Raw genomic sequence first — 20,729 nt, forward strand, 5'->3', positions numbered from 1 at the left:
TACCTGTGGTGGCTTCTGGTGGCACAGGTGATGATCAAGTATGCAGGGACGTGGTGGCCGGCTCGGGAGCTGTGGCGAGGGCTGTCTCAGGGAGGGACAGAGTGGGAGGAGCCCCCAGGCTCACCCGGGCTCCAGCAGTGGCTGTGCCAGGACCACCATTCACAGGTGAAGCATACATGAGAGTGAGGGGAGGGGTGAGTGTGTGAGTAGAGGGATGAGCAAGCCTGTGGATGAGAGGAGCCCAAGAGAGAGAGATAGGTGAACAAGAGAGACTGAACACAGAGGAGAGACAGATGGACGGGAAGAAAACTGGACAGACGGATGGGATACCTGGAAAAGGAGGACCAAGGGCGGGGCTTCAGGAGAATTAAAGTGAAAACCACGTGGGGTCAGAATGTGGTGGAGAACACGTCTGTGTCTAAGGCTTTCTCACACTGGGCTGGGACTCTCCACCAGAACCCGGGAGGGAGAGAAGGGATGAATTAGGGCCCTTCCAGGTGCTTCCCTCACCAAGGACAGCGGGTGAAGGAGAACAAGTGCTCCCCAGCCCCAAATGCGGACGGGACCCAGGATGTCAGGGCCAGGAATACTCACTGGTGGTAGTCGGGGCTGCAGCTCCATAGGTGTAATCTGTGGAGAGAAGGCGAGAGGAGCTGAGCAAGAGTTGGGGTGAACATAAAGGATTAAGGGAGAGGGAGGATGTAGGGAGCTTGGTGGGGAAAGCAGAGGGGAAGAGGGGAGTGGTGTTCAGGGGGGGAGGCAACGAGATGGAAGGTGGCTGGACCCAGTGATCACACAGTGATGAGAAGACTGATCTCAGACCAGGAGCATAGAGAGATGGATCATAGCTCACTTTAGAGCAACGGAGGCAACACAGAACTCTGACTGGGAGAGAGAGTGTGGCTGTAGCACAGCCCCTCACCACTGATGTAGAGGCTGTCCCCGTCCAGGGTGAGGGAGCCCAGGTGGGTGACGCCCTGGGTCTCATGGCTCGGCTCCCAGTAGAGTCACTCTCTGTCCAGCCCTGGACCAGCCACCTTCCATCTCGTTGCCTCTCTGAAGTGGAAGGTGCAGATGATGTCCACCCCAGTGGCTGCCCCACCCTTCTCAAGCCTGGGGGAGGGAGAACCTGGGGACATGGAATACTGAGCAGGGGTCCTTCTGGGTGTGGAAAGCGAGAGAGTGGAAGGGAGGAGTCTGAGGGAGAGGCTGAAGGGGGCTGCTCTGATGTCTGGAGAGGCTCTCCTCGGTGTCTCCCATGTGAGACAACCCCCTCACAAGTAAGGCCTGACTTCCTGTAGGATGTGGAGCGGGGCCTGTGAGTGACAAAGAGGGGTGAACACACAGACCTGAGTGAGGGGGCGCCTGCAGGTCTGCACGGACAGCAGCAAGGAGCACAGTCACTGCCCTGTGCCATCTGACACATGCAGGCAAGAAAGTACCGTTACGTTCTCTCGGTTCTACACTCCAAGGTCTTTTCTTTCTACTTCTTTCCTACTCCACAGCCATCACCCAGGCCTAGGGAACAATCATCTTATTCCTAATCTTATTCCCAGTACCTTGCATCTTGCCTCTTAAGTCTACATTTAAACATGAAGTCCATTTGAACCAAGGTGCTTAGACCAAACGCTAATCACATCATCCTTCTACTTGCATCTCTCCAGAGTCTTCCCACTGGTCTTAGAACAGAATCCCAAGTCACCCCTGATCTGGTCCTGCCTGTCCCCCATCGCCGGCGTGGCTCACACCCCTCCCCCTGTGTTGACTCGGCTCAGCCATCCCTCTTCTCAGTTCATGGACACACCAGGCTCTCTGCTTCAGGGGTGTCCTCATGCGGGTCCCTCTGTCTGAAACGCTCTCTTGAACACACTCCCACACCCTCACTCCAGTCTAACCCTCCAACTAGCTAAATCCAGTCCCAACTCTAGCTCTCAAGCTAAATATCAGTCCTTCTCAAGAGCGCTTCCCTGCCCCCTCAGGTTGAGACCCCTTGTGCCAAACTCCCACATCACTCTCATCATTAACTGTCTAAAATCCAAATTCCCAAATACAATATAAATTCCACGGAGGTGGGACAAGGTCTCTCTGGTTCTCCAGGTCCCCATGCATGTGGCCCAGGGCCTGGCTCATCAGATGAGGAACCATCCCGGTTTGTCTAGGACTGCCCTGGTTTGAACACTAAACGTCCTGTGTCCTGGAAAACCCCTCTGTCCTGAGTAAACAAGGATGGAGGGTCACCATAAATTATACACTCAAAGACTATCTATTGCATGACAAGCACACATTCCCCTCAAGAACCTCACAGGAAAGCTAGAATGAAAAAGGCACACACACATACACACACAATTAGTAGAGGCCAACAACTAAATACAAAATTACTTAACAAGATTCTCTGCAACGTGAATCACCAGACCGTTATTTCAGAAAAGTTGCAAGAAACAAAGTTAATTCCCTTTAGAAGGCAAGGTGATGAGGACAGTCTTTTTAGAGACTAGTGCCCTGCCCTTCAATCTACAGCGTTGCTTAGTACTCCTCCAAATGATTTGAAATGTCATAAAGAAAAAAATGTTCAAAATAAATCTGGCTACTGGCAAACTCAATGTTAAATTTGTTATTAATATAAAGAAGTTTCAATCATCTTTTTCCCTGAATGCTCCTATATTTCAAATTTTTGTGGAGGATTTATAGGACTTTAGAAGTCAAGTTGAATGGGTCTAAGGAATGTTGCTGAGTATCCCTGCTAATATTTCATGGGATGTGTTCTAATACTACATACACACGCAAAACATTTCTGTATTTATATTATATATAAATCCTGACTATTGAGTATTATGCAATGCAAGTAAATCTATATTTTCTACTATAATACACATTTGCAGTTATTTACATTTGTTTTATGTGTTCTTATTTGCATATAACTGTACTTACTGAAATATTTACCACACAGAACCACACACAGCTTACCATCTTTCCCTTGAATATAATCCATCCAACATCAATAATTTTTCTCAAGATACCCTCACTCTCAGTGTCCATGTGGTGACAACCTGAGCCCAGGAAAGCCCACTAGCAGGTCTTCTGCACAGCGGAGGCTGCCGGAACCTGTTGGTACCAGGTCCACAGGGTACTCACCTGGTCACACAGAAATCCATGGATCAGCGAGCACAGGTGGACTCTGAGCCTGCTTTCACCTCAAACTTGAGCTCCACAGATGCTTTTCGTGTCTGAGGGGGGAAAAAAAGCGCAAACAAGCTTTTGAAGCCTTTTATAGGGTGTTGGATGGAAAGGTCACCCAATTCACCTTTCTTTTTTGTATTTACTGATTTAACTGTAACTGTTGGCTGAGACTGGATTTTCCCGATTCCTATGCAGTCACCTGCTCCCCAAGATGGGAGGAAGTAGCTTCGTGCTGTGTGCACTTGTGTCGCTCAACTCACTTGGCTGGACAGAGACTTTTTGGTGACTCTGGACCCTTTAAACAAGCTTGTCCTTTAGGGACCCTGTAAGTGACTCGCTGACTTGTAAACAATTTTCACACTTCATTCAGGGCCCGGGAGATTTTCAGGCCCTGGAGCAGCTTTCCCAACCTCGGCACCACTGACATTTGGGGCCGGATGATTCTCTGTCGGGCCGTCCTGGGCCCTGGAGGACGCTGAGCAGCATCCCTGCCTCCCCCTCTAGATGCCAGGAGCGCCCCCATTAGTAACAACCCAAACACCGCCTCCAGACGCGGATAAGCCCCCTGGGGACAAAATCACACGGAGGACGGTGACGGGGACTCTGAGGAGGGGCCGGCGGCGCCCGGAGCCGGGAGGAACAGCAGCCTCGGGCGCCCTGAGCGAACAGCCCGGGGAAACGGGGCTCCGGGGGGACGCGGGGACGCCGGGCCCTGACAGGGCTGCCCGCGGCCCAGGCCCCTCCCTGGACCGCGACCGGAGCCGGGACCGCCCGCTGCTCACCGCGCCTCGCCCCTTCGGCCGAAGGTCCACGGGAATCCCGTCCGCGCCGAGAAGACTGGACACACCGCGCAGACCTCCCGCTCCATCCAGGGCGCCGCCCGCGCTTCCGCTTCCGGTCTCGGGCGGGCGTTCTGGGAGGACGGACGTTTGGGGGCTCTGGGTTGAGGCGGCGTGGGGGGCGGAGCAGGGCGGGGCCGCGCACCCCAGCCTCGGGGGAGGTGTCTAGTTTCTAGAGTTAATGTGAGGCCGGGCCTCGGGCTGGGTCAGCACCAGGGACAGGGACCAGGTCTAGGGGCGGGGCTGTGGGTGGAAACCAGTTCTAGGGGCGGGGCTGTGGGCGGGGACAAGGGTGCGGGCGGGGCAAGGGGCGGGACCAGGCTGTGGGCGGAGCCAGGCCCGAGCGTTGTGCGGAGACCAGTTCCAGGGGCGGGAGGAGGTGGGGGTGGGGCTGGAATAAGTCTGGCCGACTTCACAGTGGGAGGAAATCAGCTCCAGGGGCGGGGCTGGAGGCGGGGCTTTACGTGGACCCTTGACTATACAGGTAGCTGGATGTTGAACAACTTTTCTTCATTCCTTTCCTCACGTTTATACAACCTCATAGAATGATGTGCCCATATTTAGAATTACAAATTTTTTGTGCGTGTTTGCTGTTCTTAATTTCGTTAAAAAATTGGATCATATATTCACATTTCTCTACAACTTGCTGTCCCAAGCCAGTAGATAAGGATATAACGCTATTTTAATTTTAAAAATCTGGGGGGAGGGAGGCCACTACGTCGTAGATACACGTATAGGAAAACTTCAAATAGTGGTGCAAAGTCAGTAAAATATTCTCACTCTACCACTGTCTCCCAGTCCTTTTGCACAGAGATAAACATCCTTTTCTCCTCTATCCTTCCAGACATACTGTGTATATGTGGGCCTGTGTATATGTTCAAGCCCAAGAGGGATGTCCCCAAGCAAAACCTGAAGCCCATGAATTGTCTCATGCGTCAGAAGTTACTGAAAAGAGATTTAAATTTCTGGTGGAAGGAGATGAACCAGTGATGAATCCATAGGAAGACAACAAAGAAATAAGAGAATTTTACCATTTAAAAGGTCAAAGGACAAAGTGAGAAAGAAAATGTGTTCATAATATCTGATGTAGCACATCTCTGGATAAGATTCGTATGCTATAAAATGGTAAACACTTATGTCATAAAACAGTAGACATTGAATTTTGATTTATCCTAATTCATTAAATAGTTATATTGGGCAAGGGGAATTATGTTTTTAATGTATGTAAGAACTCTTCATGCTGATTGTTTCAGAGAAGAAAGAAACTATAAATAGTCAAAAGATGAAAAATGAAAAAGTGTATGAGTAGCTAATATAGAAATATAGATTTTCAACCAGAAAATTAAAGTTGTTTTTGGAACCAGAGTCAAGAGTGGGGAAGGTAGATTTCATTATAAGGCTTGAAGTATTATTTGAGAGATGTGCGTATAGACACACACACACACACACACACACACACACACACGGAAGCCTGAATTTGTATTCCAAAGTGATCATCTAACTCTACAAATAATTTGTAAAAAGGAATCACTTTACAACAGTAGAACATATTTTGAAAACTACCAACTTCAAGCATAAAAAAAGCTCTCATCATCCCGGTAGAAAAATGAGTGGGGCATCACTTTCCAACTGACATGGTGATAGGCATTTGACATACATTACTCTTAAGTATTTTCACAGCAACCCATAGGAAGATGGTATTATCTATCTCCATTTTGCAGATGAGGAAACTGATGACAGCATATTGCTAAAATTTTCATATAATTTCTCAATAGATGTTGTTTTATGTTAAAATTGTTTATTGAATTTTCTTTTCATTAATAAAACGATATATGCCATTCTTACAAATAAGCAAAGGGTGTGTAAAAACAATTTAGCAAAACGACAGTTTTCTTTTGATGTAATTAAATATGACAATCACTTTATTATTTTTCTGCTCTCTGCCTCACATCTAGGAAGATACTTCCTATCCTAAAGGCTTACTAGAAAACTCTACTAAAAATCAAGTATCAGGGAATACCCATATTATGCAAGGTTCCTGAATACATGCAAAAAAAGCCATTATAACAACTTTTTGTACAAAAATCTAAGATCATTCATGAACTGATAACAACACAAATCATGATTAGGCAAGGTATTTCTGTAGAATGACAAATATTTAAACTTTAGACATTTAGAAAGTAGTTCATTACAGTAACTAATGTGTAGAAGGAGAATTTTTTCAAACTCACTAAGTGCCAGGAAAACGTTTGACAAAATGCACTGCAATATTATTCACAATATCCAAGAGACGCAAACTACCTAATTGTGCATCTGTGGGTGAAATGATGAAGAAAATCTGGGGCATCTGTACAATGGAATATTATTCAGCCTTAAAAAGGAAAGAAATCCTGTATTCAGAATTGCTTGCCCGGATCATTTCAGTAGTCATGTGCTTTCTTGCTTAGTCCCCTCTGGTCCATTCGCCAACCAGAAACCAGGGTGATCCTTTTACAATGTAAGCGCCACGACCTCTAATGGATCCCTAAAAGAGACTTCGGAGGTAGGCTGCCTGGGTACCAGCTGTGTGACCTTGGACAATTATATAACCTCTAATATTCCTCATCCATACAATAGGGGTTAATAGTATTGTCTCCATAGCATTGTTGTGAGGATTAAATGAGTGAATACATGTCAGATGCCTAGAATGTGCCTGGCACATGGTAAGGCAACATGAAAAATTTAACTGTAATTATAACCAAATTAAATATTGTGATGGCCTATTAATTAAGTTGAACCATATGAAATTTCTAATATTCACCCATTTTGACCCATTATTATGGTTGAATAAATGATAAAACTCAGTCTAGGCAGGTTGTGTAGAGTCCAAAAGGATTGGATAAATGAAAATATTATTAGAAAAAATAAGCTGAAATAGATGGCTTTGCAATTTACAAAGCAGTTTCTCATACTTTGTTTCATTTAATCTCTATAGAATGCTTTTCAGGGTATTATTACCACTGTCTGTGAAGGAGTAACTGACTTGCCCCAAATCACACCACATTAAATAACACAATTAGAGTGGAAACATCATTTCGAGTATAAATCCCATATGATATTTTGTTTTCCTTTCGTAATATCATCCGTCCTCTCAAGAAAGTGATGAAATAATGCAGATTCATAGGAACTTAGTCTTAAGGAGACATACTCTCAGATTATCAACACTATGTCTTTGAAACAGGGGTGTTGCGAGAAGAAACATGGGACCCATGCTTTCTGGGTTTTCAAGTCCATGCTTAGAGTTCTGGGAAAGAGTAAAAGAAGGGAAAGAGTGAAAAATAGTCCAGAATGAAAAATGTTTGACATATATATAACTTTATTGATCACCTCAGGATTCTCTTTTTGTTTATGGTCTGTGTCACCCTACTAGAATATAAATGCTCTTAGGGTAGATCACTGATATCTTGCAGCAAGTGGTAGGCGCTGAGTAAATATTTATTAAAGGAATGAAAGTGGCCTTGAATACATCTGCTCTTGACTCACCAGAGAACAGCCCCATACTAGGCAAATGGCATCATTAGTAAAATTTTAAAAATCATATCTTTATTAACTCGTAACCATGGATTCAAGGCTCCCATTTATTTCATACTTTCAAAGTACGGAAGAATTCTGGTGTATTGGGGAATGTTTCCACAGCCTTGCTGTAAAAAAAAGCAAGACATTGCTTTAAAGCATTGATTGCTGGTTCCAGCAGGGCCCATCTCTATACTTACCTCTAAACAATTAACTATAGATTTGTTATCCCAATGAACAGCGATTTGGTATGGAACCTGTTTTATCAGTGTCATGCAAAAGTAGACATTTGATATGTCTTTAAGTGGTGATATGGATAATAATGTTGATGCAGAAGAAGACAACTAAAAATTCTCTCTGATCTTTGTTAAGTGTATCTGGGTGAAGGATATCTTGGAATCACTGGATTTCAGACCTCAAAAAGACTCATCCAACTCTTCATGTTACAGGTGAAGAAAACGAGGTCTAAAGAAGTTGAGAGATTTGACCAGGACTAATTCCTGGGACTAGAGAGAGATGCTCTGATTCTCAGCTGGCTACATTGTCATAGCATCTCCAGCTCCAAACAGCCAAGAGAAGCAAGTCTGTTGATTTCCAGGTAGAAGTGATTCCCCTGCACGTTTTTACTTTCTCTCTCTTAGATGCCTGCTCTGCCCTGACAAGGAATTTATCTGGTGTTTACGCTACACTTAAGAAGAGGAAAATGCTCCTGGCAAACATTATTGTGATTCAGTGTGGCACTGGAGAGCACAGTCATGAAAAAATGAGAATCAAAAAGTAAGAGGTAAGTAATATTAGAGAAGAAGAGAAAATCTATTATTTGAGTGGGACATAACTTATAAAGTTTACAACTGGTAAATAAGTTGAGGAATGTGAAAGGAAGCTAGATTCCTATATGAAACATCAAAAATACTGTTACATGAGCAAGAATTAGTTTAAACACAAAGGAAAAGAAAGGGTGAGTCCACTCTCTCCTCCTGACCTGGGACGCCCATTGTTTCCTGCCCTTGGACATTAGAGGTGCTGGTTCTCAGGCCTTCAGAATTCAGCTGAGTTATACCACCAGCTTTTCTGGTTCTCCAGCTTGCAGATGCCAGATTGTGGGACTTCTCTGCCTCCATAACCTCGTGAACCAATTCCTGTAATACATCTCCACATCTCTATGTTTATATATATTCTATTTCTATTTCTCTAGACAACCGTGACTAATACATGTGGATGACAAAGTCCATAGTAGGTGCACGGAGAGGAACTTTCCCAAAGCAAAGGAGGCTCCCCCACCCCACAGGAGAAAGCAACTCATCCTATCCTGGCAGCATGCATCAGCACATGCACGCGCGCACACACACACACACACACACAAACACAGCTAGCCTTGAAAATGTACTCAAGCTCAAACTCTCTTTCTCTGCCCTATTGTTCATCACAATGGTTATTTCCACATGGCATGTTATAAATTCTTTGCAGTTTATTATGTCTTTCCTCACGTTAAGACTAGGTCAAACAGGGGCGGTGAGTCTGTTTAGCTTTTTTGTAGATCACAGGTTTTACACCAGAGTTTTGCATGTGGTAGGTGCTCTATAAATAGAATGACCAAATAGTTTTCTCTCCAAACTGGAACATATTGAGGAATGAAAAGGGTAGTATTAATAATTATGATAGGACAACAGGAAAAATATCTGCTGAAGACAGAAATTGAGGATTTAAAAGGTAAGGTGAACTGATCAGTTTTACATTTTAAACAGATCACTGTAACTAGAATCTCGTTGGCTGATTACAGGGAGAGAGGATTTGGAAATCTTAAGCTGTAATTGCCAATTTATTGCAGTATACCAAAAAAACTTGATATCTTTGCATAAATGTAGTTAAGTGGATGGGTTTAAAATATTTCAGGAAGTGAACTTTTAGTATTTGAATTAGATAGGTAGGTAGGTAGGTAGATAGATAGATGGATATAATATATGAACTCTTTTTGTGTGAAAAGCCATATGAGAACACTGTTGAGGGAAACATCTAGAAAATCTACATTAGTCATGTCTATATGGAGTATCCCATTTAGTGAGAACTGAATATTGAAAGAAAGAGATGATGCACATATAAGTAAAGTGGAAAAAAATATCAACAAAGAGGAAAAATGGAGTTTTGTAATTTAGGTTGCTAGAGCAGGAGAGTTCACTGTGTGGGAATGGTATTTTGTGTCATTTCTGAAAGGTGATTAGAAATAATCCAAAAGTGAAGAATCTGTAGGAGGATTCAGGAGGGTGGATGGATGGGTCATTGATATGAATGTGGGGTGGCAGAGCGTCCAGAATGACACTCAGGGACAGACAGGATATTAGCACAAACAAGTGAATTTGGGAACACTGAGAGAGAAGTGAATTATTTGGGAATGTGTTTTTTTCAATTTGGAACCTGGACACTGTGAGTCGAGTCATCACTGATGGGCTGAGTGGGCAGGTAGATATTTGGGTCTGGGGGGCAGAGTCAGATCTGTGCTGATTCTTTGAACATTTTTAGCTCATTAGTGGTATTTGAAGCCAGGGAAATGGATATGATTGCCTAGTAGGAGGGTGCAGGTGGACAGCAGATGTCAGAGCAGGGCTGACTTCTGGGAAGCATCAAGCATTGTGGGTTGGTTATAAAGAGAAGCCAAGAAGTGACTCAGGAAGTTTGGAGCAGGAGAAGGACAGTGTAGCACTGGTGGATCCCAAGGACAAATGAGCTTTCTAAAGGAACTTGAAGACCACAAAGTCACATGCTACTGCAGGACATGTCAGACAAATAATGAAAAGGCCACATTGGAATAGTAAGACCCCTGACCTGTGAGCTTAGCAAGAGAAGCATCCACAGAATGGGGACATGGGATCAATTGCCAGTGTGGAAACAGAGGCATTGGGATGTAAGTGAACTTTTCACAATGAGTCCCTGTCAGGAGGAGGAGAGGGAGGACATCGAGGGTGAGGGGCATTAGGAACAATGGATGAGGGATTGGTTTGTAGATGGTAGAGATTTGTGCATATTTGAAACATGAGGCATGATCCCAGTAGGGAGGTGATTGAAAGTACTGCGAATATTGAAAGCATAAGGTCATTGAAATGGAAAGATGAGATGAAAATCAGAATGGTTTTACCTAAGAAAGAAATATATCTGTATAAAACAACAGAAATGCTGTGATAAATGAATTGCTTATGAGGAAAATTTCTAGATCTGATGACTAGAGTGTGAAATAGTTCTTGTGTGGTGGTTAACAATTTGTCTGTGAGATATGAAGTAGGTCAAGAGAAAATAGTTTTATGGAACTCAAGAAATGGAAAGAAATTAACAGAGCATTCAGGAAGCATTAGAGAATGCATGGAGGCCCATTGGTTGCTGTTGATTCTCTGTTGGGACCCCCAGGCTCCTCGTGTGCTCTCTCTTCAGCGGTGATCCTCAGTGCAGGTGTCAACATGGCCTGGCAGGTATTTGGAATCATCCAAAGTCAGAGGCTTGCAGAGCAGATATGATGAGAGTAAAGAATTAGGGAGCATTGTCAGTGGGTTATTGAAATGATGGACCACAGAATCCAAGATTAATAGGGAGGAGTAGGAAGAGAGAAGGAAGAGAGCCTTGTTAAGATACTCTAACTGGAGTAATCTATTTTCTTAAAGAATGGTTATATACAGTAGAGTTCTTTGTGTAAAAACTAGAAATGTGGAAATTTGTGGTGGGAATGTGGTGTTTCTGAGTTACTGATTTGCAAGCAGGAGAATTTTGGTTGAAAACAGGCTCTGGGTGTGGAAGTGAGTATCTAAGGGTGGAAGAGTGCGTGATTTCATTAGAGATGGGACACTCAAAGGAGTTATGGAGTCCTTGGATCTCTGTGTCCCAATAACGTAAGTTACAGGGTACCAGCATGTGTATAGTTGACAATGATAGAGAAGGGAAGAGAATAACACCCTTAAGCAAGATGGAGGAGGCAAATTGGTCTGGATTTGCACTGATAGTGACACATCAGCTTGATAGTGTCCCAGAATCCCGTTCTCAACGTGTGATGCCTATATCAGCAGCATCAACATCAGCTGGGAACGTCTTAGAAATGAAAATTCTCCGTTGCCTCCCCAGACCTACTTGGGTTGAGTTCCAGCAATCTGAGTTATAAAAACTCTGCAATGATTGTAATGGACAGTATGATTTGAGACACATTTCTCCAGGGAGAGAAAGAGGGTGCAATATCCAAATGAGCTGCGAACATTCTCCATGGATGGTAGTCTTCATCCTCCTCTTTGTTCCAATTTTGCATTTTATTCTGTTTTTAAAGAGAAAGCTCAAAAAATATGTCCTAACTTCATAGTAGAAACAATGAGACCATGAAACTAAAACCAAGTAGAAAACTGAAGTTCTATACAGTCTGAAGGCTGAGCAGCTGTATATTCCAGATGTCAGTTACTAGAATCACTTCCCATCCTGGCAGTGAGGTCATGTGCAGTCAATGGGAGGAGACCTTGGAGAATCCCCAGCAAATCTGTGGATACAGGGGTCTGCAGGGACTCCAGGCCTGCAGCAGTGAAGGAGAACTCTTAAGTCCTTTGGATTCACAAATACCTTAAAAACAGTTGCACTGGGGGGTCCAGGTGAATCCCTGGGCTGTGGCTGGAGCTGAGGGGTCTGCACACCAGCCCTGAGCCCACCCCTGGCCAGTGTCCATATTGGGCAGAGATGAGTCCTGGTTTGGGTGTGGGTCTCTCATAGCCCCTCTGCAGGCAACGAGCATCTTTTGGAGATATCAGGAGACAGACACAGAAAGTGAAGAAAAGCATGGGAGGGAGTGACTGTGGCCTCGAGGACAGACGAGATTGCCCAGGAGGCAGAGAGAGCAAGGAGCCAAGAAAGGCATCCTGAAAACAGAGTGAGGAAAGCAACAACGGTGCTGAAGAAAAAGAGAGTGATGTGGTTGAGAAATTCCCCATGAGACAGGCTTGACTTTCACAGCATCTCTTTGTAATGTCCGTCGTGATCTTAACCTTTCATGATAACATCAATTTTTATTTACCATGATTTTTCTTCCTTTTTATATTAAAATTGATAGGATAATTGATGCTGAGGAATTAGTGTTTTGAACTTATATCTGTTTTTTCATTAAGTGTTAACTCAATGAAGAGATGATACCTACTTGAATGAGATTTATCTTTTAATATATATTAAATCTGATTCCATAAATTATTCTCATTTTGCATGTAATTTTATTTTTTTTTAGCTGAGGGAGATTCACCCTGAGCTAACATTTGTTGCCAATCTTCCTCTACTTAGTATGTGGGTCACCGCCACAGCATAGCTGCTGAGTGTTGTAGGTCCACACCTGTGAACAGAACGTGGGCTGCCAAAGCAGAGCTTGCCAAACTTAACCACTAGGCCAGGGGCCAGAACTATGATTTTGCATCTAATTTTAACATAAAATCCATCAATCTTTCTCTTCTTTGTCACATGTTAATTCAGACATAGGTCATTTCTGTATCATGAATTAAGTATCTCTTGTTTGTTACCTGGCAAACCTGTGTAGCTTTGATTTTGGAATCTTAAAAATGAGCACACCCCCTGGGGGCATTATTTTCCCCGTAGAGAACCTTGGCAGCAGACTCATTGCCTTCCTTCCCACACGAGATCCAGAGTCGTGGAAATGTGTTCGCCTTGCACACAGCACAGAGCACATAGGAATTACTCCACAAACATGTGGTAAGTGAACAGTTGGTGGCATCATCAGGTCATTCACAGAACGAGACTGAGAGAGAGCTTCCTTAGGTCAGGAAGGAGAAGCATTCCTTTATATTTTCAATCAATGTTTTAATTTGTAACATTGTAACGTGAACACCGAGTATACTATTTGTATCAAAATTGTGTTCTGAAAGTTTTCAAAAATCTCTAAATCTCAGAGTAGAGAAAAATCAACCTCTGTGAACCTGTCACTTGCTTCAAAAATTGTCAACTCGTATACCATCTGGCTTTGTTTATCCTCACACCCACCCCGCTAGAGGTAACCAGCTGAGATGGCTGAGAGCACATCATTTCAGCTGTAAATATTTTCAGTTTCTCTTACAGATGAGGGATTTTTTGAACACAAACACACTAATGTTATCACACACAAAAATAAAAGTGTCATTCCTATAATCAACTATCTGGTCAGTATCCAAAGTCCCCCAGTTTTCTCAAGATGATTTCCTGGTTTTGCATTTTATTTGAGTCAGGATCTTTAAAAAACCCTTTTTTTGCAATTGGTTGATGTGTTTCTGAAGCGCCTTTTACTCTCTTACTAGTTCATGCATCTTGATGTTTGGGTGGGATATGCCTGTGTGTGTTTACATGTCTACACCGAGGTGTGAATTCTTTCTTTCCTGGATGGCAGTGCCCTGGCAGGAAGGGCCTGGGCTGTGGGAACCAGGATTTCTACTCTGCATCTGGCTGAACTGAAAAGGCCTCCCTGGGTGACACTTGCAGCCTTCAGAAAGGAGAGGGAAGAAGTACCAAGGAATTCAAGACAATGGCCCTTGTCTTACAGGGTGTTTCCAGGGCATGATGTTCAAAATGCCGGGTGGTAACCCTTTAGCTCCTAGTCGTAGGGTGGGTTCTGGGGGTGAGCTCAGAGTAGTGTCTGTTTACCACCCATGTGGGAAGCGTTTCAGTATTTTAATTGGTAAGTTTGTGTCTGTTGTGTCTGTGTTGTCTAAGATGGGTTGCATTCCCCTGCTGGACCCACTCCTATACCTGCCGCTCTCATGCCTCATCTTTAAAAACACCCAACAGGCAAGATTCACAGCCCTGTAACACACATCCACATAACCACAGCACAGACTGGGGAAAAGAACACAGTCATCCCAGGGGCTACGTGCTCTATGTGCTCAGGCCCAGCTGCCCCTTTGGGACAAGTCAGTAACAACACGACTGAGTGTGTAAACTAGTGATTGTCTGAGACCATGGACCTCAGAACACCAGGGTCCCAGATGTCACCCTAGGCAGCAATGGACAGTGTGGGTCATTCAGTGGCCAGGATTAAGGTCTGTTATCTTGGCAAACCAGAGCTCACCCCTGATCCATCAGGCCCAGCCAGGGAGGAATGGCCACGATGTACCTGACAGAGAGGCTGGGGGCCTTCTAGGGAATTTCTGCCCAAAAAGAATCATATAAGGAAGTGCGGGGATGCTGGAAATCCTAGTTCACGGGGAGTGGTGAGGTTTATGGAAGAAAGTCCTGTTGTAGGTTTAAAAGCTGCATCATGAATCTTTTCCTCTGGATATGAAACAAGTGGGAAAAGGACTTCCATGGCATGGGCCAGGATCCCAGGAGGATTCCAGTCTAGGCGAAGGGTGAACAGGGAGCCCTAGAGGCGTCCTGATGGGGATATCCTGTCGGCCCTTATTCCATCAGCACATGGTCTTCCTCTGGCCTTGTCCTTTCCACATGCAAACTTTTATCTTTTTACATTTTTTCCTCATTTAGTGTTGATGCAAATCCAGAGACTGATTAGAAAACGGTAACCTCCAATATTTGATCAAAAGAAACCTCAATGGGAGAAGCAGAAAACATTCCTTCTTCCTGGAAAGCTGTAGAAAGACAGCCGCTGTCCTGGGGACGGACATGGTCCTGGCAAGTGGTATTTGAAAGACACCCACATTTCAGTGGTTGTTGCTCTGCCTGGGAAAGTCCCTCCAACCTCTACATCCAGGGAGATCTGAGGGGCTGTCTCTGCTCCTGGCCCAGGTGAACCACACTGAAATGCACCTGTCCTGTGAGGAAGGGGGACTTGAGAGTGTCATTCAGTAGCCAGGGAGGGGACTGGCCGTCCTCCCTTCTCCCACATACCATAAGCTCTGACCATACATGAGTTCTTAACTCAAGGCAGAATGTGAGATTCTGTGTCTCATTTACATGAGCATGAGAAGTGAAAGAACCACACCACAACACCCAGGCTGTGACAGAAACAAAACTTACTGCAACATTCAAATCTGATATTTACTCTTAAACATATACTAATGCTCTTCCTCAATGGATAAACAGTCCCTGGGGTGGAGATGTCAGGGATTTGGAGGGGGGTCGTGCTCTCCATCTGGGGCTTTAGTGGAAACCAGGGAAAGTCGTCAGATGTCCTCCTTTACTTGGGATGGGGGGGGAAGAGCTGACCCGGTGCACCCCGAGGGTCCCAGTGGCCCTGCTGCTCAGGAGGAGCTGAACTTGTGGTCTCCAGAGGGTTATGGCTCATCGCCAAGGGCACGGTGGCTGAAGAGAAGAAACAGACTATTTTGGGGTGCCTCTCTGAGATTCACAGCACACCTCCCTGCCCCCCTTCACTCTTATCCAAACCCTGTGCCGAGTGCTCAGTCCATCAACAGCACCCTGTTTGTCCCTGATGCAGGAGGCATCATTTAGCATCACCCATTTAAGAGGAGGCAACCGAGTCCCAGAGAGGAGAGGGGAGCGGCCTGTCCCAGGCCTGCTCAGCACTGGAGCTGGGATCCAGGCCCATGCTTAGCCCGAAGCTGTACTGAGCCCCTGGATTCAGTCGCTGCTGCTCCTGACACTCACTCGGCCCTAAACTGGAGGATGTCCGGTTCCTCTTTCTCCTGAAGAGCCGCATTTTGCTCGCCTTCTGGTGTGCGGGCTCCAGCCGGCAGGAGACCCAGTAGCTACAGGACAGAGTGGACCTGTGAGCTACCAGGAGCCACACCTCAGGTGCCCCTCCCAGAGCCTGCCAGCAGCTGAGTCCTGGTGCCCCATGGGTCACCACGTTACGAGTTCTGAGGCTGATCAGCGATCCAGGCCACAGGCTCTGGAGCTGGTCATCAGAGAGAGTCTGGCCTGCCCTCACCCAACTCCTGTCCCCTTCACCTCTCATGGACACTGATGGGCTCCATGGCCTGGAACCAGGCCCCAAATCGCTCATCGGGCTCCAGGTCATATGAATTTGCAGCCTGCTGGAGCAGCTGGATCCTATGGATGACTTTAAATTTCTGGGAGGAAGGACAGGATGCAGACAGGGCTTGGGTGGGGAACGCTGCCAGGAACTTGTGCGGAGTGGGGATCTGGTCTGGGGTCTGTGCTCACTCGGGAACCCTCCTTCCTTCCCACTCCATTCAGGACTTGCCTGTCCTCACAGTTGGCTTGAATTAGTTCCTCATCCAGGAAGGTGTCCTTGATGCCAGCCCCTCCCGCACCCGCCAACGTGACGGGATTCCCAGCTTTGTGGATCTGACTCTCCCAATAAATGTAAGACCCAAGGGATGAGGCCAGAGAAAGTCTTGCCAGGGGAGGTCTCTGATTTCCACATCCCCACCCTCCCCATAGCTGCTCACGTCACACCATTTCTGGAAGTTGACCCAATTTCCCTGGAAGGGAGACAGCCAATGTCCATCAGAAACAGCCCCCTAAGCCCAGAACCAACCCCCATCCCAGCCCTTCTCAGGCTGCAGGAATGTCAGGGCCCAGCAGAGGGCAGACCTTCCACAAAGAGAACTTGACACTGGGCCAGGCTCTGGGCTCCAGAGCAGGAGGGACAGGGGAGCTGAGGCCAGAGACCTTATGTAGCACACCCTCTCTGATGACAGACGGGGAGACTGAGGCCTCAGGGAGGAAGGGACAGCTGGAACACAGAAGTGCTTCCTCACTTGCAGGGGCTGATGGCACTTCCCCAGGGGCAGGGCCCGAGGGGGAGGCTGAATCCATCTCAGACACAGCCTCCTGCAGCTCTGCAGGCAGGCAGCTATGAGCTTCACCAGCCCAGGTAGACTGGTGGGGGGCTTATGCGGAGCGTTTATTCACGCATTGCTAAGATGGGCCTGACTCCCCAGCTCCCAGCGGTGGCTATGTGGCTCTCACGAGAGGAGGTTTGCCAGATACTGAGAGCTCAGGTCCCAGTGCAGGGCTCTCGCCACCCAAACCTCAGGATCCTGCTCCCTGGCCCCACCTCCAGGCTCACTCACTTCCAGATCATCCTCCATCCCAATGTCCAGCAGCTTCAGGTGATTGAGGAATGTGCCCAGGAAGGGGACGACACCCTGTGAAATCAGGGTGGGAGTGGTGAGATGAGTCCCACCTCTCAGGTGCCCCCATGGACCCTCCCCCAAATCCCTTCACCCCAGCCTCCTGCCCACCACAGACTCCCACAGAGAACAGCCTAGGACCCTCAGCGGCCTCCCCCCAGTTGCCCCCTCCAGGACCACCGAACTTCCCCAGTCACCTCCCAGGGGCGGCTTTTGGCAAATCCCAGGGTATGTGGTCCCTGCCCCTCCCCTCCCTAACCCATCCTGGGCCCAGCCCTTCCAGGCCTCCTCCTGGTCACTTCTAGGGCAGGCATTTCAGGCTCTTGGGCTCCTGGAGCTGGGCTGGAGGAGGAGGGACCCCTCTCTTAGGGAGGCCTCCAGCCATGAGGAGAGTGACCCCTCCTCTGACACTTGGTCCCTCCCCCTCAGGCCACCTCACCTGCTGCCTCTCCTGGGCTCCCTGCGGATCCATCTCATGGGTGGCCCTCACAGATGACACCTCCTGCAGGGTCAAGGACAGGCTCAGGGAGGCCATGTTCCCTTCCCCGTGTCTCCCAGGGCCCTGATCTTGGACCCTGGCCATCTGGTGTCTATGGCTGCTCCCATTCCAGGGTGCCCTGATGCTAGATCAGTCCCAGCTCCAACACTCCCTCCTCTGTGCCCTTAGGCCTGCCCAGACCCCTAGGCCTCTCTCCTCATCAGGAAAGTGTGACAAGGACTCCCCATGCCTCCCAGGGTCCCCTGAGGACTCAGTGTCATCTGACTGTCACCAGTGCTGTCCCCTCCCCCCTCGAGGAGGAGGAGCACAAAGCTGCTGCACATTCCTCTCCCCCTTGTACCTCATCACCCCTGTGAGGCCTGCACCACAGATCATCTCCCTCCATTTCCCAGATGAGGAGACCGAGGCCCACAGAGGGGCAGTGAATTGCTAAGGGGCCCACAGAGGAGACCGCTGCCCCTCGCAGCCAGAGGCCCTGGCCCCTGGCCTTCACTCCTCCTTCAGACACACCTCTGACCAATGTCCTGTCCTCTGGACTCTCGGGGTGTGTTGAGGCCCTCAGTCAACCTGAGCCATGGATGGAGAGGCACAAGGTTTCTCGGTGTCCCATGCAAGTGGCTTCTGTGTTTTCCAGCCCCCAGGGATTTTCTGACACCAGGCTGGACCTGAGGCCATGCCAAAGGCCTCAGCTCCCTAGAATCCCCTCAGGATGGTCCCTGCACAGAACTCCTCCTTCATTCACTCAGGAAGGGGACCCCATTGTGCCACATCTGAGTGACAGTGTAGGGGGTGACCACGGCACTGTGTAATGGTGACAATTGCATCCTTTTTCACTTGGAAACTTCTAATGTCCCTTCTCCTTTCTCAGCTCTCATGTTTGAAGTCTGTGGTCTGAGCCTTTGCACAATCCTTAGGCCCCTCCTGCCAGGGCCTCGATGGAGGCCATTAAGAATCTGTCAGGAAGGTCCATTAAGAATCTGTAGGTTCCCTGATAATTCTCATTGCCATCTGGGGCGTATCCTTGACGACAACGCCCTGGGGGAGACTCACTGGTTTGTCAGCAGTGACCACTATCGGGCTAGAGTGCACAGTCCCAGAGAGCACACAGTTCTGTCTCAGATCCACCATTTGGTCCAAGGCTGTGCAGCCCCTATGTTCACAAGGCATGTGTGACCTCACAGTGCCCATCCCTGGGACAGGCAGAGTGCCCTCCCCTGTGAGGTGCAGTGAAGACAGAAGGAGCAGCAGGGGTCTGGCTTCCTGAGGACAGACTGGGCTGCTTTAGGAAGAAAGGAACCCCCACCCATTCCATCCACCCGCCAGCCTGGAGGATGATGAGGGCCAGCTGATGGGTCTGCATGGAAGCCAGACATCTGCTCATTCTGCCAGCTCCTCACCTCTTGGAACAGTCCAGGCGACACCACTGTATCCCGTGACCAAGGCCTCCTGCCCCAAACAGTCCCCACCTGCCCCTGCAGCTCACACCCCCGCTTCCTGTCCAGCTGGACAAGACAGACCGTTATTTCTCGGGGAACCTTAAGTGAAAAACTTACCAAAGCACATCCTGCCTGGTCCCTCCCCACCTCACCTCCCGTCCTTCCAGATTTCCAGCCTCCACTCACCTCCTTGAGAAGCTTCCTGCTCTCCCGGTGGCATGTTTGGAAGATCTTTTCAACTATCTTACAGTTCTTCCTGAGGAGGGAAAAAACGAAAGAAATACTGTGGAGTGGTTTTAGGGTAAATCCCTTTTATTTGAAAACCCAGAAGACCCAGAAAGCCTGGATGAGCATTTTCACTGTGTCCTCTGAGCCCTGAGGTGTCTGGGACTGGGGAGGGGCTCTCCTATTGTCACCTGGGGCCTCCATTCTCTTATTTTCTCAGCAGATGTGTTTTAAACAGTCTTAATTTCACGTGGACAGAGAGTACTGTTGCTGCAAACACTTGAAAATCTTCAATTTGGTTCAAGCCATGATCTGTCACTTAGGGAAACTGATTCCTGAAGCAGAACCACTGGCCTAAGTTTTCAGAAAGACTTGAAGCCTGCCAACCAGGTCAGACCCTAACCCCAGGGTTTGCTGTCTCCCAGGAGGTCCCAACTGACTGAAGGGCAATGCCAGCCCTGTGGGGGGTGTCTGGTCCACCCAGGTGGTGCTCGCATGGAGAGAGGCCTACCCACCTGGACACCTGTCTCCACGACTCTTTTAAACATTGAATGGAGGGGCCCTCCAGAGCCCAGAAGATTGCATGGAGAGAGGAAAGGTTCCTCAGGCCGTGGCATTCCTGGGGAAGGGAAGAGAATGAGCTGTGAGGGGGAGCTGGAGCCCTGCTTCTTCTGGCTTCTGTCGCCTCATTGACGTCTCCTGTCCTGGATGAGACAGCGGCTCAGGGAACCCGGAAAAGGCACAGCTGGAACCTGATGAGAAATACTTCCAGGGAGGAGGATTTGAGCTCAAGCCAAGAAAGGAGCCCAGGAAGGGGTGAGCTTCCTACCACTGGGACCAGGAGTCAGGTCATCGAGGCCTGGCAGGAGGGGCCTAAGGTTTGTGCAAAGGCTCAGACCACAGACTTCAAACATGAGAGCTGAGAAAGGAGAAGGGGCAGTTCCCCCAACTCCAGAGAGGGGCTCCCAGGGCTCCCACATCTTACCTTGGCCACCTG

The 20,729-nt window shown here is 47.6% G+C and overlaps 1 long non-coding RNA gene across 1 annotated transcript; it reads right to left on the reverse strand.

Annotated features, from left to right (window-relative positions):
• Window positions 1-202: 202 nt before the first annotated feature.
• LOC131402614 (uncharacterized) lies at window positions 203-4,066 on the reverse strand. The gene is made up of 4 exons (XR_009218816.1): window positions 3,960-4,066; window positions 3,133-3,224; window positions 595-630; window positions 203-224 (listed from the first exon to the last, which is right to left on the reverse strand). It is a non-coding gene; the product is annotated as an uncharacterized LOC131402614 (long non-coding RNA).
• Window positions 4,067-20,729: the final 16,663 nt, after the last annotated feature.

This window comes from Diceros bicornis, unplaced genomic scaffold (genome assembly GCF_020826845.1).
Source record: "Diceros bicornis minor isolate mBicDic1 unplaced genomic scaffold, mDicBic1.mat.cur scaffold_184_ctg1_multi, whole genome shotgun sequence".
In the NCBI taxonomy this organism is placed as follows: Eukaryota; Metazoa; Chordata; class Mammalia; order Perissodactyla; family Rhinocerotidae; genus Diceros; species Diceros bicornis.